The 16,943-nt window shown below is 42.9% G+C and overlaps 1 protein-coding gene across 1 annotated transcript in view; it reads left to right on the top strand.

Annotated features, from left to right (window-relative positions):
* The first annotated feature begins 5,951 nt into the window (after positions 1-5,951).
* The window catches only part of LOC140494087 (CMP-N-acetylneuraminate-beta-galactosamide-alpha-2,3-sialyltransferase 4-like), a 206,610-nt gene continuing 195,618 nt past the window's right edge, over positions 5,952-16,943 (top strand). The window contains exon 1 of the mRNA XM_072593029.1: positions 5,952-6,018. The gene's annotated coding sequence lies outside the window, so the exon portion shown is untranslated. The remainder of the gene's footprint in view (positions 6,019-16,943) is intronic.

Below are 16,943 nucleotides of genomic sequence, written 5' to 3' on the forward strand. Positions count from 1 at the left end.
TGAGAGGCCTGGGTTATTGCCTGGTAATATATCAGGAATGAAAGAGTGCAGATTTTAAAGTAATTTGCAGAAAAAAGCAGTAAATGTGATGTGAGAAGAAACTTTTTCAGACAGTGAGTGGGTTTAGGTCAGGAATACACAGCCCGGAATTTGGTGTGGCATGTTCAACCAACTAATTCAAAAGGCATTTGGATGGTAATTTAAAAATAAATAATTCTTCGAATTATGAGGGAAGGACAGGGTAATCAAATAGATCATGATGTTCATTTAGAGACATAGAGATGTACAACACGAAAACAGACCCTTTGGACCAACTTGTCCACGCCAACCAGATATCCCAATCCAATCTAGTCCCGTTTGCCAGCAATTGGCCTATATTCCTCTGAACCCTTCCTATTCATATACCCATCCAGATGCCTTTTTAGATTTTTTTTTAGATTACATTACAGTGTGGAAACAGGCCCTTCGGGCCAACAAGTCCACACTGATCCGCCGAAGCGCAACCCACCCATACCCCTACATTTACCCCTTACCTAACACTACGGGCAATTTAGCATGGCCAATTCACCTGGCCTGCACATCTTTGGACTGTGGGAGGAAACCGGAGCACCCAGAGGAAACCCACGCAGACACGGGGAGAACATGCAAACTCCACACAGTCAGTCGCCTGAGGCGGGAATTGAACCCGGGTCTCAGGCGCTGTGAGACAGCAGTGCTAACCACTGTGCCACCGTGCCTCCCTTTTTACCTGGACCATCTCTGACACTTCCCTCCCCTTCCTGGACCTCTCCATCTCCATTAATGATGACCGACTTGACACTGACATTTTTTTTTAGATCGCACTTTCGACACAGCAAGCAGGCACCACTGGGATATATGTTGTAATTGTATCAGCCTCCACAAGCTTCACAACATCCTTCTCTTAGTGGGGAGATCAGAATTGCACACAATATTCCAAAAGTAGCCTTAACCATGCTGCAACATGTCCTCCTAATTCCAATACTCAATGCTCTGACCAGTAAAATATACCAAATGCCTTCTTCACGATCTCATCTACCTGTGACTCTGGTGGCTCATTCCATCCATGCACTACTCTCTGCAGGAAAAGGTCCCTTTTAAATCTTTCCCCTCTTACCTAAACCTATGCCCTCTAGTTCTGGACTCCCCCAACCCAGGGAAAAGACCTTGCCTACTTACCCTATTCATGCCCCTCATGATTTTATAAACCTCTATAAGGTGACCCCTCAGCCTGGGAAACAAACCCAGCCTATTCAGCCTCTCCCTCGAGCTTAAACCCTCCAACCCAGGTAACATCCTTGTAAATCTTTTCTGAACTCTTTCATGTTTCACAACACCCTTCTCTTAGTGGGGAGATCAGAATTGCACACAATATTCCAAAAGTAGCCTAAACCATGCTGCAACATGTCCTCCTAATTCCAATACTCAATGCTCTGACCAGTAAAGGAAATTATACCAAATGTTTTCTTCACTATCTTATCTGCCTGTCACTCCACTTTCAAGGAACAATGAACTTTACAGCTAGTATTGACACAATGAGTGAAATGGCCTTGTTCTGCACTGTAACAACTCTATTCTGTGATTCTTTATTACTGTTCAATTATCCCATTGTAGTTAGATACGTAATCAGTGTTATTTTTCAAAGACATACACCCACACTGATTCACTGTATACCTAAATATGATAGGTAAACATACATGGTGCAATCTTTGAAAGTGTATAAACGTCCACAAACCAATTTTAAAATTCCAAAATAAAGGTTCTTTTTCAATCCTTAATTTCTCAAATAAAATTGAAAAAAATCTGTCCCAGTCTTGATTAGCATCAATTTTCTCTTGTGTATTGCACTGGGTAAGACAACTTGTTCAACTTTTTAAATCCATTTTTCTGATAACATTATTTATACTTCCACAACAGAGAGGGCAGCAAAGAGAAAAAATAACCTTAGTGTCTTTACTCATATAAGTCATTTTCTTAAGCACCACTCCCAAGTCTCTTTGATCCTTACCTCCTCCAACGAGCATAGGCAACTGATGGGCTCTCTGTCCCTAAAATTGAGACAATCTGGTTCGCTGCCCTATTATTTCCTTCCCTTTGTTTTCCCGTTAATTCGACAAAAAATGCCCCTGTCTGCACTCCAATATCCATTAATCCCATGTCAACTCCCCTTATGCTTGCTCTCAACTCATGCTGTCTATAACAATCGGTTCCTGTCCTCTCATTCCTATTTCCACTCAGCTGCTGTACACTTACTTCCCATCTTGGTCCCTGATTAGCTGTTATCATTCATAGCTTCTTTTTCCCTAATACTGTCCCCTTCTCCTCCAAATCTGCAGTTAATTCATACCTATCAAAAAGCATATCTCCAATCTCCCTTTGCTTGTCAGTGTGACCCTCTTGTCACCATTCAAGTCCACTCTGATTTTTCCATTTTCAATTGTAGAGCCATAGAGTCGTGCAGCATGGAAACGGACCCTTTGGTCCAATCCGTGTATGCCAACCACAATCCCAAACTAAACTAGTCCCACCTGCCTGTGCTTGGCCCATATCCCTCCAAACATTTCTTATTCATGTGCATCCCTAGATGCCTTCACAACATTGTAACTCTACCATCATGCACCACTTCATCTGGAAGTTCATTCTACATACAAACCACTCCCTGTGTAAAATAATTGCACCTTAAGTCTTTTTTAAATTTTTCTCTCACCTTAACAATATGGTCCCTCGTCTTGAAATTCCCCACCCTTGGGAACAGACACCTGCCATTCACTTTATCTACATCCCTCAACAGTTTATAAACCTCCATCACAGAGTCATAGAATCACAGAGTTTTATAGCACAGAAACAGGATCTTCGGTTCAACCAGTCCATGTCGGACATATTCCCAAACTAGGTGAAGAAGCGGACTTCAGATGCTGGAGATCAGAGTTATAAACTGTGGTGCTGGAAAAGCACAGCCAGTCAGGCAGCATCCGAGGAGCAGGAGAGTCAATGAGGAGCTTATGCTAAAACGTTGACTCTCCTGCTCCTCAGATGCTGCCTGACTGGCTGTGCTTTTCCAGCACCACACCTTTTGACTATAATCCCAAACTAAAATAATCCCACCTTCCATGCTCCTGGCTCATATCCTTCCAAACATTTCTTATTCATGTACTTTTCCAAACATCTTTTAAATTTTGTGATTGTACCTTCATCCACCACTTACTCAGAAAGTTCAATCCACACAAGGACCACCCTCTGTGTAAAAGATTTGCCCTTCCTGTCTTTTTTTAAATCTCTCTCCTCTTACCTTAAAAATGTGCCCCCTAGTCTTGAAATCCCCCATCCTAGGATAAAGAAACTGCTGTTAATTCAATCTATACCACTCATTATTTTATAAACTTCCACAACGGCTTCTCTCAACTTCCATGTTTCAGATAAAAAAGACCCAGCCTATCCAGCCTTTCTTTATAACTCGAGCCTTCCATTAGCAACATCCTGATAAATCTCTTCTGAACCCTCTCTCCACTTAATGATATGCTGCCTGTAACTGGGCAACAAGAACAGGACACAGTACTCCAGAGGTGGCCTCACCAATACAACCTCAACATGACTTCCCAACACATATATTCAAAGATCTGAAGCAATGAAGGCAAGCATGCCAAACAACTTTTTAACCACCCTTTCCATATGTGTTGCAAACTTCAAAGAATTATGCAGCTGAACACCTCCGTCCCTCTGTTCCACAATACGAACACAACCCTACCATTAATTGTATAAGCCATTTTTCAGCCTATTGATCCATTTAATAAAGATCCTTTTGTAATCTTCGATAACCTTCTTCACTGTCTAGTAAGCCACCAATGTTGGTGTTGTCCACAAGCTTACTAACTTATTATATTCTCATCCAAATCATTTATATAAATCACAAACAAAAGAGGATACAGAACCATTCCCTGTGGAACACCACTGGTAACAGGTCTCCAATCCGAAAAGCAACCCTCCATCGCCACTCTCTTTTTCCCATCATTAAGCCAATTGTGTATCCAATTGGCAAACTTACCCTGAATCCCATGTGACCAAACTTTACTGATTAGTGTACCATGCAGAACCTTTGCTAAAATCCAAGTAAACAATGTCTACTGCTCTGCCCTCATCAATCCTTTTGGTACCTTCCTCAGAAAACTCAATCAAGTTTGTGAGACACAATTTTCATCACACAAAACACCACACTGACTACTTCTGATAAATTGTTGCCACTCCAGATGTCTATAAATGCTTTTTAAATAATCACCTCTTACGATTGAGTCTGCACTTGTCAGTCAAAATATTTCCCTCCCTATTGGAACGTATTACTCACAGTAGTCCATCAATGTGGAGCAGATGGTAAGCCTCTTCTGCATTGTTTACCCCTTTCCGGTGTGAATTCGTTTTTGTTGCTGACTGTGCCTGCTTCAATATAGCAATGGTGTCATTTGGTTTATTTTGTTCTTTTTAATCAGTGCACCTCGAAGATCTGCAGTACGTACCACATTTCATTTTTTTTCCCTCTGGCTAATCAGTGGATTAACCCAACAGATCGCAAAGCAGTTTATTTCCTCCTTGCCAGATTTCTTCTTCTGCTACATTCCAAGAAAGACCACAAGGCCAAATGGCAGGAGATTTATAATGGAGTTGTTTACTCTGCAGGCAGCAAGGCTAGACTGGGTTGTTTCCTCACCAGAATGGCCAGGGATGTTATGATTATGTCATGTGATAGAGTCATTGAGATGTACAGCATGGAAACAGAACATTTGGTCAAACCTGTCCATGTTGACCAGATCTCCCAACCCAATCTAGTCCCACCTGCCAGCACCTGGCCCATATCCCACCAAACCCTTCCTATTCATATACCCACCCAAATGCCTCTTAAATGTTGCAATTGTACCAGCCTCCACCACTTCCTCTGGCAGCTCATTCCATACACGTACCACCATCTGCATGAAAAAGTTGCCCCTTAGGTCCCTTTTATATCTTTCCTCTCTCACCCTAAACCTCTGCCCTCTAGTTCTGAACTCCCCGACTCCAGGGAAAAGACTTTGTCTATTTATCCTATCCATGCCCCTCATAATTTTGTAAACCTCTATGGGGTCCCCCTTCAGCCTCCGACGCTCCAGGGAAAACAGCCCCAGCCTGTTCAGCCTCTTCCTGTAGCTCAGATCCTCCAACCCTGGCAACATCCTTTTAAACCTTTTCTGAACCCTTTCAAGTTTCACAACATCTTTCTGATAGGAAGGAGACCAGAATTGCATGCAATATTCCAACAGTGGCCTAACCAATGTCCTGTACAGCTAACATGACCTCCCAAATCCTGTCCTCAATACTCTGATCAGACTTGTAAAGTGACAGTCACTACATTTCTGCAGATACACAAGAACAATTTTTAACTCAATTTCCAATCAAAGATAGTTGGAACTTGCAGCAAAAATCAGATAATTCTGGTGAAACTCAGCAGATTTGGCAACATCTGTGGGAAGAAAGCGGGACTAACGTTTCAAGAGGAGTGACTCCTTCATTACAGGATTTCAGAGAAGTAACCGAACTCATAACATTAACTCTGCTTTCTTCCTACTGACGCTGCCAAATCTGCTGAGTTTCGCCAAGGATTTCTCATTTTGTTTCAGTTCTCCAGTATCCGCAGTTCTTTGGATCATTTTGGAAAATGCAGTCTTGTTTCCAAATGAGTTCAATAAAGTAGCTACTAAGTTTGAGCACAAATTTTGAAATTGAAACAAGTTTTAAATTTTACAAGGGAATCGAGAGAAATTGCAGGAGTAATGAAACAAGGAGCATCAAAATTATATAAAACTCATGACAGGGTGTAGCGGAAAGCTGTGGGTCGGGAGCACCGAGCAGATTTGGTAACCCCTCCCTCTCTGTTGGGGTGGGGCTGAAAACAAGGATATTGTCGTTAAAATACTGGCTATTAAACCAGTACAAATCCTTGAAAGAACTAAATTTCACGTTTCATTTGGCAGTAAGGTAAGACACAATATCATGTTCAATACCTTAAAAATGCAAGGAATGTAGAATTTTGTCTGCTGGGAGAGCTGCATTGAAACGATAGAAATTCCGACAACAAATTATGTTTAAAAACAATGTTGTCAAACGTTTCTTTGTTGTAAATGTATTCAGAAATATAGTGGACTTTGATGTGAGATGCATAAAGACAGACACAGGCAATGCTGAAATTGAAGATAAGAAAATGACAGACTTGTTAAATGATCACTTTTTAAACATGAGAGAGTTGACAAAACGAAAATGAAACAAGGAAATCTGAAGATAAATTGACCGACAACATGTTAAGAGAAAGGGAGAAATTAATGAATATATCTGTTTGAAGCAGGGTCAGTGTAGAGGATATAATTTCTGCTTGTTGTCGTGATGAAGGTGCCTTACCGACCATGTGAAATGGACTGTATTTGAGGTAGAGCTACTGGCGAGGTAAATGTTACAGAAATCACTGGGATTCTGAGAGCAAAAGGGAGCCCGTGGACAATTCTGGTCCCTATAACAAATCGAATTCAACACGTATTTGGAAAAGTAGTTACAACAGGAACGCGTCAGTTCCGAATTACAGAAACTCTAATTAAGAATCGATTTTGAGACCTGAAACTTGCAAACCCCCGATGACGTGACTATTGAGAATTATTGTCAATAAAAAGAAAATTTGACGAGAAGGTAAGATGTGCCATTAAGAAAGTTAGCGATTCGATCTTCGGAACATTATTTTTCAGGACAAGGCGTGAGCAAAATTATTTTCATGTTCTGTAACTTGGTTGGTATTTTTCCAACATTGCATTAACAATGGTGCCCGGTCCACTTTTGTTTGCTTTTTATATAAACTGTTTAGGTGAGAGAATAGAAGGCAGTTAGTAAGTTTGCAGATGACAACAAAATTGTGGAGGAGGTTATCTCAGATTACAAAGAGACCTTGATCCACTGGGTTAATGGGCTAAAGAGTGAGAGAAGGAGTTTAATTTGGACAAATGTGAGGCATTGTATTTTGGTAAAACAAGCAAGGGCAGGATTTAGACCATTCAAAGTAGGACCCTGGGTAGTGTTGTAGAACAGAGAGATTGAGGAGTTCAGGTACACAGTTCTTTGAAGTTTGCTTCACATGTTGACAGGGTGGTTCAGAAGGCATTTAGCACGCTTACCTTCATTGCTCAGACCTTTGAGTATAGGAGTTGGGATGTCGAGGTTGGACGTTGGTGAGGCCTCTTCTGGAGTACAGTGTCCAGTTCTGGTCCCCTTTTATAGAAAGGATGTTAAGCTGGAGAAGGTTCAGAAACAATTTACCTGAATATTGTCAGGAATGGAAGGATTGCGTTATAAGGAGAGGCTGGGAATACCAGGACTTCTTTCACTGCAACATAGGAGGTTGAGAGGTGACCTTATAGAAGTTTATAAAATCATGAGGAGTACCAATAAGGTGAATGCAGGTGTCTTTTCCTTCAGGTGGGGGATTTCAAGTCGAGGGGGTGTATTTTTAAGGTGGGTGAATGATTTTGAAAAGATATGCGGGGCAAATTTTGTTGCACACAGTATGTGGAGTGAACTTCCAGAGAAACTGGTGGATGTGAGCACAGTTACAATGTTTAAAAGATATTTGGACAAGTAAATGAATAAGAAATGTTTGGAGGGATATGAACCAAGTGCAGGCAGGTGGGACGAGTTTAGTTTGGAATTGTGGTTGGCATGGACTAGTTGGACCGAAGGGTTTGTTTGTCTGCTGTACAATTCTAAGACTCTATGACTCTATAATCAGACTTTAACTGGTGTTTAAGAATTCTATGATTATTAAAATGCCAGCTAAATACAAATCTTGTTTGTTTTTTTTCTTCAACACTGTAACATATACAAAGTTTTCAAAAACATAACAAGAGACCATGCTGAGGTCTTTCTCACAGCGCAAGGGCATCATTTTGTTCAACAAACCTATGTTACATACCAGCTCCTGACACAAAAGATCCAGTCTTCGCATGTCAATTTGAAGTTCTGATCTGCCCAGAGTGATGAAATATGATAGTATTACAGCAATGGTATGGAAGTTGTTTTTGTATCCTTGCCTGTCTTATTACTTCATTGAAATATTGCAAATCATGTAGGAGTGGCAGTGAATCAGTTGTGGGAGGATTGTATGTGCTAATTGTTGTTTCAGTGAAACCCAATCCTTGCCCACGTTAAACCTGAAGCCATGAGGCTTCATGGGGTCCAGAGTCAATGCTGAGGACTCCCAGGGCAACTGCATCCCAACTGTGCACAACCATGCCAACACACCTGCCAGTTCTGTCATACTGGTAAGGTGGGACATATCCAGGGCTGGTGAGGTTGCTGTCTGGGACATTGTCTGTAAGCTATGATTACGAGAGTATGATTATACCAGGCTATATGATTATATCATATGATTATATGCTTGACTAGTTAGTGAGGTAGCTGTCCCAATGTAGGCACGAGCCCCCAGATGTTAGTGAGCAGGGCATTACAGGGTCAAGAGGGCTGTTTCTGCTATTGTCGATGCCGAGGTCGATGCCAGATGATCCATCCAATTTAATTTCTTTGAGACTTTGTAGTGGTTGATACAACTGAATGGCTTGTGAGGCCATAGTAGAGGGCATTTGAGAGTCAAGTGCATTGTTCTTGGTCTGGAGTCACACGTAGGCCAGATGAGGTGAGGATGGCAGATTTCTTTCCCTAAGGGGCTATCGTGAACCAGATGAGTTTCTCTGACAAATGATAGTGATTTCATTGCCATCAGTAGTTTCTTAATTCCGTATTTTTTTAAAAATTAAGTTCAAATTCCGCCATCTGCTTTTATATTCCACAAGCATCCACTCCTCCACCACTGAAGCTCAGTAGCAGCAATATGAAACATCCACAAGATGCTCTGCAGAAATTCACCAAAGATCGTCAGAAAGCATCTTCCAAACCCATGATCACTTCCATCTAGAACGACAAGGGCAGGAGACATAGTGGAACGCCACCATCTTCAAGTTTCCCTCCAAGCCACTCCCCACCCTGACTTGGAAATATATTGCTGTTCCATTAGTGTTGCTGGGGTCGGAATCCTGGAATTCCTTCCCTAAGGGCATTGTGAGTCAACCCGCAGTTGGTAGACTGCAGTAGTTCAAGGAGGCAGCTGACCACCACCTTCTCAAAGAAAACTAGGGACAGGAAATGGCTCGCATGCGGCACCCACATCCACAAATAGATACATCCTTTTAAAAATTATTTTGCCTAAGAGGCGTAGATTTGTCCAGATGCAACTCCTTTCTGGTTCCACTCCTCCACTGCTCATTCTCCATTTTAAGCTGAAATTGGTTGGTGATGTGGCTAATTATAAACATTTCTGCCAGTGTCATAAACAAGTCAGCTGGATTTCTTTATTATTAAAGAAACATGCCTGCCTGAAAAGCTTTACTGAATCAAGGAGATTGTGACAGTTATCATGTCAAAGGAAGACTCTGATCTCATCGTACAGTTAAGATTGTGGTTGCAGTGGCAGTCAAGGTCGCAGGAATAACATTGCCTGTTCAGGATCTTAGTATACATTTCTGGAGCAGGTGGGGCTTGAGCCCAGACCTCATGGCTCAAAGGTAGGGACACTACCATAGTGCCACAAGAGTCTAAAATGCTTCATTTCTTACACTACTTCCACATAGCCTACAACAGCAGTCACAGATGATGTCAGCCTCAAATTGCTCTTCTGCAAAAGATATTTGCTAAGGTTATATATTTCATCAAGAAGACTCCACTATTCCCTACTGCTAAAGACTAGAAACAGAGTGCTCAAGGATTAAGCAGGTTTGGAGAATTCCCTTGTGGTCCAAATGAACATTGATCACATACACAAGATCAGTGAGGTCCTGATTTAAACTGACCTCCGTGGATCTGCGTTAATGGGTTTTCAATTATACAGTCATCTGTCCCACAGATCTTGGAGTGTCTCTGCACATCTGGTCATTGGGCATTGGGAAATTCTCTCTGATGCCACAGTTCATGAGTCTTCTGAGAAAGCCCCTGACATCAGCTGAGCATTCAGACAGTGCAATTCACTCAGCCCCCAGGGCTGTTACTGAGCAAAGGTTCAGCTGTACAGTACAGTCAGAAAGTGCTGTGCTGCGCATGGTCTCTCCAGGTTTGTATTGTGATTTCCCACTCTGGTGACTGTGACAACAAAGGGTTAAACTACAAAGCAGGAGGAGGAAGATGAGGGGGTTCTCATATTGTTTGTCATCCGCGTGTGTGGCTACTAAGGATAGCTGGTCGTGTCATGTCCTTTGTAGCCACACACACAGATGACAAGCAATGTGAGTTCGACTGGGACAACACTACTATTAAACGACAAGCCAAACAGAGAACAGCCAGGGAATTCCTAAAGGCATGGGTCTCATCCACAGAATCTATCAACAAACACATTGACCTGGACCCAATATACCGGCCACTGCAGCGGACAGCTGGAACTGACAACCGGAAGTGGCAGAGACAGGCCACTATAAATGCCGGAGGAAACATCACAGAAGCACTTCACAGGAGGCTCCCAAGCACTGAGGATGTCACCCAGACAGGGGATGAAATGTCTGCAACACAAATTCCCAGCTCGGCGAACAGAACCACAACAACCAGCACCCAAGTTACAAATCTTCTCACAAACTTCAAGCCTTGCTCTTTTTAACTCCAGAGGAACCAACCCCAGCCTGTTCAGACTCTTCTCACAAGACAATCCACTCATTCTACGTATCAATAAATCTCCTCTGAACCATTTTGAATTGATTTATGTCTGTTTTAAATAAGAAGACCAAAGCTACACAGTATTTAAGGTCTGGTCTCATCAGTGCCTATTTAATTGAAGCACAACATCCTTACTTTTATGATGAATTCCACTCTTACTAAAGGACAGCATCACATTAGCCTTCCTGATTACATCTATATCAACATATTTACGTTTTATGAGACATGTACCAGAACACTTAAATCCCTTGGAATTCTACAATTGTTGTCTATTTAAGTAATAGAGTCATAGGCTCACAGAGATGTATAGCATGGAAACAGACCCTTTGGACGAACTCATCCATGCCAACCAGATATCCTCAATTAATCTAGTCCTGTTTGCCAGCACTTGGCCAATATACCTTTTCCTATTCATATACCAATCCAGATGCCTTTTAAATGTTGCAATTGTATCAGCCTCCACCACTTCTCTGGCAGCTCATTCCATACACGCACCATCCTCTGTGTAAATAAGTTGCCCCTTAGGTCCCTTTAAATTTTTTCCCCTCTCACCCTTAATCTATGCCCTCTACTTCTGGACTATCTGATAAGGGAAAAGACCTTATCTATTCACCTTATCCATACCCCTCATGATTTTATAAACATCTATAAGGTCACCCCTCAGCCTCTGACACTTCTCTTTTTTTATTTTTTGTGTCAAATTAACAACGAGTTTTGAGAAGATTTGTAACTCAAGTTGAAGTTCTGTATGTACGTTTGCTCGCTGAGCTGGGAAGTTAATTTTCAGACGTTTCATCACCATACTAGGGAACATCTTCAGTGAGCCTCCAAATGAAGCAGTGTTGGTGTAGCCCACTTTCTATTTATATGTCTGAGTTTCCTTGGGTTGGTGATGTCATTTCCTGTGGTGACACTATTTCCTATGGTGAATTCATTTCCTGTTCTTTTTCTCAGGGGGTGGTAAATGGGATCCAAGTCAATGTGTTTGTTGACAGAGTTCCGGTTGGAATGCCATACTTCTTGGAATTCTTATGCAAGTCTCTGTTTGGCTTGTCCTAGGCTGGATGTGTTATCCCTGTCGAAGTGGTGTCCTTCCTCATCCATATGTAAGGATACTAGTGAGAGTGGGTCATGTCATTTTGTGGCTAGTTTTCTGCCTGTTTGTTGAATGTAGTGTTTGTTACAGTTCTTGCAAGGTATTTTGTAAATGACATTAGTTTTGCTTGTTGTCTGTATGGGGTCTTTCAAGTTCATTAGCTGCTGTTTTAGTGTGTTGATGGGTTTATGGGCTGCCATGATACCAAGGTGTCTGAGTATTCTGGCAGTCATTTCCGAGATGTCTGTGATGTAGGGGAGAGTGGGGTTTCTGGATGTGTTTTGACTGCTTGTTTAGGTTTATTGCTCAGAAATCAACAAACTATGTTCATTGGGTACCCATTCTTTTTGAATACACTGTATAACTGAGTTTCCTCTGATCTGCGTAGTTTCTGTGTGCTGCAATGAGTGGTGGCTTGTTGAAATAATGTCCCCTCATGTTAGCTTTCACCATCCAAGGAAAAAGGCTCTCACTGTCCACCCTATCTAACCCTCTGATTATTTCATACGTCGCAATTAAATCACCCCTCAACCTTCTTCTCTCCAATGAAAACAAACTCAGTTCCCTCAGCCTTTCCTTGTAAGACTTTCCTTCCATACCAGGCATCATCCTAGTGGCACAGTGGTTAGCACTGCTGCCTCACAGCGCCCAAGAGACTCGGGTTCAATTCCTGCCTCAGGCGACTCTCTGTGTGGAATTTGCACATTCTCCCCGTGTCTGCGTGGGTTTCGTCCAGGTGCTCCGGTTTCCTCCCACAATCCAAAAATGTGCAGGTTAGGTGAATTGGCCATGCTAAATTGCCTGTAGTGTTAGGTGAAGGGGTAAAGGTAGGAAAATGGGGTTTGGGTAGGTTACGCTTCGGCGGGTCGGTGTGGACTTGTTGGGCTGAAGGGCCTATTTCCACACTGTGAGTAATCTAATCTAAATCTCCTCTGAACTCTTTCTAAAGCTTCTATATCCATCTTATAGTGTGGAGACCAGAACTGTACGCAATACTCCAGGTGTAGCCTCACCAGTGTCTTGTCCAGCTGAAGCATGACCGTGTGGCTCTGAAACTCAATGCCCCTACCAATTAACACCAACATGCCATGTGCCTTCTTAACAACCCTATCAGCCTGGGTGGAAACTTTCAAGGATTTATGTATCTGGACACCAAGATCTTCCTGTTCATCCTACACTGCCAAGAATTTTACCATTAGCCCAGTACTCTGCATTCTTGTTACTGCTTCCGAAGTGAACTACCTCACACTTATCTACATTAAACTCTATTTGCCATTTCTCAGCCAAGCTCTGCGTCTTATCCATGTCCCTCTGTAACCCACAACAACCTTCAGCACTATCCACAATTCTGCCTACCTTAGTCACCTCCAAATTTACTAACCCATCCTTCTATGCCCACCTCCAGATCATTTATAAAAATGACAAACAGCAGTGGCCCCAAAACAGATCTTGCAGCACACAACTAGTAACTGAGCTCGAGGATGAAGATTTCCCATCAAGCACCACCCTCTGTCTTCTTTCAGCTAGCCAATTTCTGATCCAAACCACGAAATCACCTTCAATCCCGAAACTCTGTATTTTGTGCAATAGCCTATTGTGTGGAACCTTATCAAATGCCTTATCGAAGTCCATATGCACCACATATACACCACATCAACTGCTTTACCTTCATCCACCTGTTTTGTCACCTTCTCAAAGAATTCAATAAGGCTATTGAGGCACAACCTACCCTTCACAAAACCGTGTTGACTATCCCGAATCAACTTATTCCTCTCTAAATGGTTATAAATCCTATCTCTTATAACCTTTTCCAACACCTTACCCACATATGAGGTAAGGCTCACTGGCCTATAATTTCCAGGGTTGTCCTGACTCCCCTTCTTAAACAAGGGAATAACATTTGCTATCCTCCAGTCTTCTGGCACTACTCTTGTCAACAATGATGATATAAAGATCAAAGCCAAAGGCTCTGCAATCTCTTCCCTGGCTTCCCAGAGAATCTGAGGAAAAATTCCACCTGGTCCAGGGGTCTTATCTGTTTTCAGATGGACCTGATCAGGTGTACCCTAGAACTCTGTGGGAAGCTAGGGACATGATTGCTGAGCCTCTTGCTGAGATATTTGTATCATTGATAGTCACAGGTAAGGTGCCGGAAGACTGGAGGTTGGCTAACATGGTGCCACTCTTTAAGAAGGGTAGTAAGGACAAGCCAGGGAACTATAGACCAGTGAGCCTGACATTGGTGGTGGGCAAGTTGTCGGAGGGAATTCTGAGGAACAGGATGTACATGTATTTGGAAAGGCAAGGACTGATTAGGGATAGTCAACATAGCTTTGTGCATGGGAAATCATGTCTCACAAACATGAATGAGTTCTTTGAAGAAGTAGCAAAGGGGATTGATGAGGGCAGAGTGGTAGATGTGATCTATATGGACTTCAGTAAGGCATTTGACAAGGTTCCCCATGGGAGACTGATTAGCAAGGTTACATCTCACAGAATAAAGGGAGAACTCGCCATTTGGATACAGAACTGGCTCAAAGGTAGAAGACAGAGGGTGGTGGTGGAGGTTTGTTTTTCAGACTGGAGGCCTGTGACCAATGGAGTGCCACAAGGATCGGTGCTGGGTCCTCTACTTTTTGTCATTTACATAAATGATTTGGATGCGAGCATAAGAGGTATAGTTAGAAGTTTGCAGATGGTACCAAAAATGCAGGTGTAGTGGACAGCGAAGAGGGATACCTCAGGTTACAACAGGATCTTGATCAGATGGGCCAATGGGCTGAGAAGTGGCAGATGGAGTTCAATTCAGATAAATACGAGGTTCTGCATTTTGGGAAAGCAAATCTTAGCAGGACTTATACACTTAATGGAAAGGTCCTAGGGAGTGTTGCTGAACAAAGAGACCTTGGAGTGCAGGTTCATAGCTCCTTGAAAGTGTAGTCGCAGCTAGGTAGGATACTGAAGAAGGTATTTGATATGCTTTCTTTTATTGGTCGGAGTATTGAGTACAGGAGTAGGGACGTCATGTTGTGGCTTTACAGGACATTGGTTAGGCCACTGTTGGAATATTGCGTGTAATTCTGGTCTCCTTCCTATCAGAAAGATGTTGTGAAACTTGAAAGGGTTCAGAAAAGACTTACAAGGATGTTGCCAGGGTTGGAGGATCTGAGCTACAGGGAGAGGCTGAACAGGCTGGGGCTGTTTTTCCAGGAGCGTCGGAGGCTGAGGAGTGACCTGATAGAGGTTTACAAAATTATGAGGGACATGGATAGGGTAAATAGACAAAGTCTTTTCCCTGGGGTGGGGGAATTCAGAACCAGAGGGCATCGGTTTAGCATGAGAGGAGAAAGATATAGAACATAGAACATGGTAAAATACAGTGCAGTACAGGCCCTTTGGCCCTCGATGTTGTGCCGATCCAAGCCCACCTAACCTACACTAGCTCACTATCCTCCATATGCCTATCCAATGCCCGTTTAAATGCCCATAAAGAGGAAGGGTCCACCACTGCTACTGGCAGGGCATTCCATGAACTCACGACTCGCTGAGTAAAGAATCTACCCCTAACATCTGTCCTATACCTACCACCCCTTAATTTAAAGCTATGCCCCCTCGTAATAGCTGACTCCATACGTGGAAAAAGGTTCTCATGGTCAACCTGATCTAAACCCCTAATCATCTTGTACACCTCTATCAAGTCACCCCTAAACCTTCTTTTCGCCAATGAAAACAGCCCCAAGTGCCTCAGCCTTTCCTCATACGATCTTCCTACCATACCAGGCAACATCCTGGTAAACCTCCTCTGCACCCGTTCCAGTGCCTCCACATCCTTCCTATAGTATGGTGACCAAAACTGCACACAATACTCCAGATGCGGCCGCACCAGAGTCTTATACAACTGCAACATGACCTCAGGACTCCGGAACTCAATTCCTCTACCAATAAAAGCCAGTACGCCATATGCCTTCTTCACCGCACTATTTACCTGGGTAGCAACTTTCAAAGATCTGTGTACATGGACACCAAGATCCCTCTGCTCATCCACACTACCAAGTATCCGACCATTAGCCCAGTACCCCATCTTTTTGTTACTCTTACCAAAGTGAATCACCTCACACTTAGCTACATTGAACTCCATTTGCCACCTTTCTGCCCAGCTCTGCAGCTTATCTATATCCCGCTGTAACCTGCCACCTCCTTCCTCACTGTCAACAACTCCACCGACTTTCGTATCATCCGCAAACTTGCTCACCCAACCTTCTAGCCCTTCCTCCAGGTCATTTATAAAAATGACAAACAGCAATGGTCCCAAAACAGATCCTTGCGGAACACCGCTAGTGACGGCACTCCAAGATGAACCTTTACCATCAACTACTACCCTCTGTCTTTTTCCAGCCAGCCAATTCCTAATCTAAACCTCCAAATCACCCTCAATGCCATACCTCCATATTTTTTGCAGTAGCCTACCATGGGGAACCTTATCAAACGCTTTACTAAAATCCACATACACCACATCTACTGCTTTACCCTCGTCCACCTCCTTAGTCACCTTCTCAAAGAATTCAATAAGGTTTGTGAGGCACGACCTGCCCTTCACAAAACCATGCTGACTATCCTTGATCACATTATTCCTCTCCAGATGTTCATAAATCCTATCCCTTACAATTCTCTCCAAGACTTTGCCCACAACAGAAGTGAGGCTCACCGGCCTATAGTTACTAGGGTTATCCCTAATCCCCTTCTTGAACGAGGGAACCACATTTGCTATCCTCCAATCTTCTGGCACTCTTCCTGTAGACAACGAGGACATAAAAATCAAGGCCAATGGCTCTGCAATCTCCTCCCTTGCTTCCCAGAGAATCCTAGGATAAATGCCATCAGGCCCAGGGGACTTATCTATTTTCACCCTTTCCAGAATTTCCAACACCTCTTCCCTACATACCTCAAAGCCATCCATTCTAATTAATTGTGACTCAGTATTCACATCGGCAACAATGTCTTGTTTCTGAGTGAATACCAACGAAAAGTATTCATTCAGTGTCTCCCCAATCTCTTCAGCCTCCACACTCAACTTCCC

The sequence above is a fragment of the Chiloscyllium punctatum genome, chromosome 23, assembly GCF_047496795.1.
Source record: "Chiloscyllium punctatum isolate Juve2018m chromosome 23, sChiPun1.3, whole genome shotgun sequence".
Classification (NCBI taxonomy): Eukaryota; Metazoa; Chordata; class Chondrichthyes; order Orectolobiformes; family Hemiscylliidae; genus Chiloscyllium; species Chiloscyllium punctatum.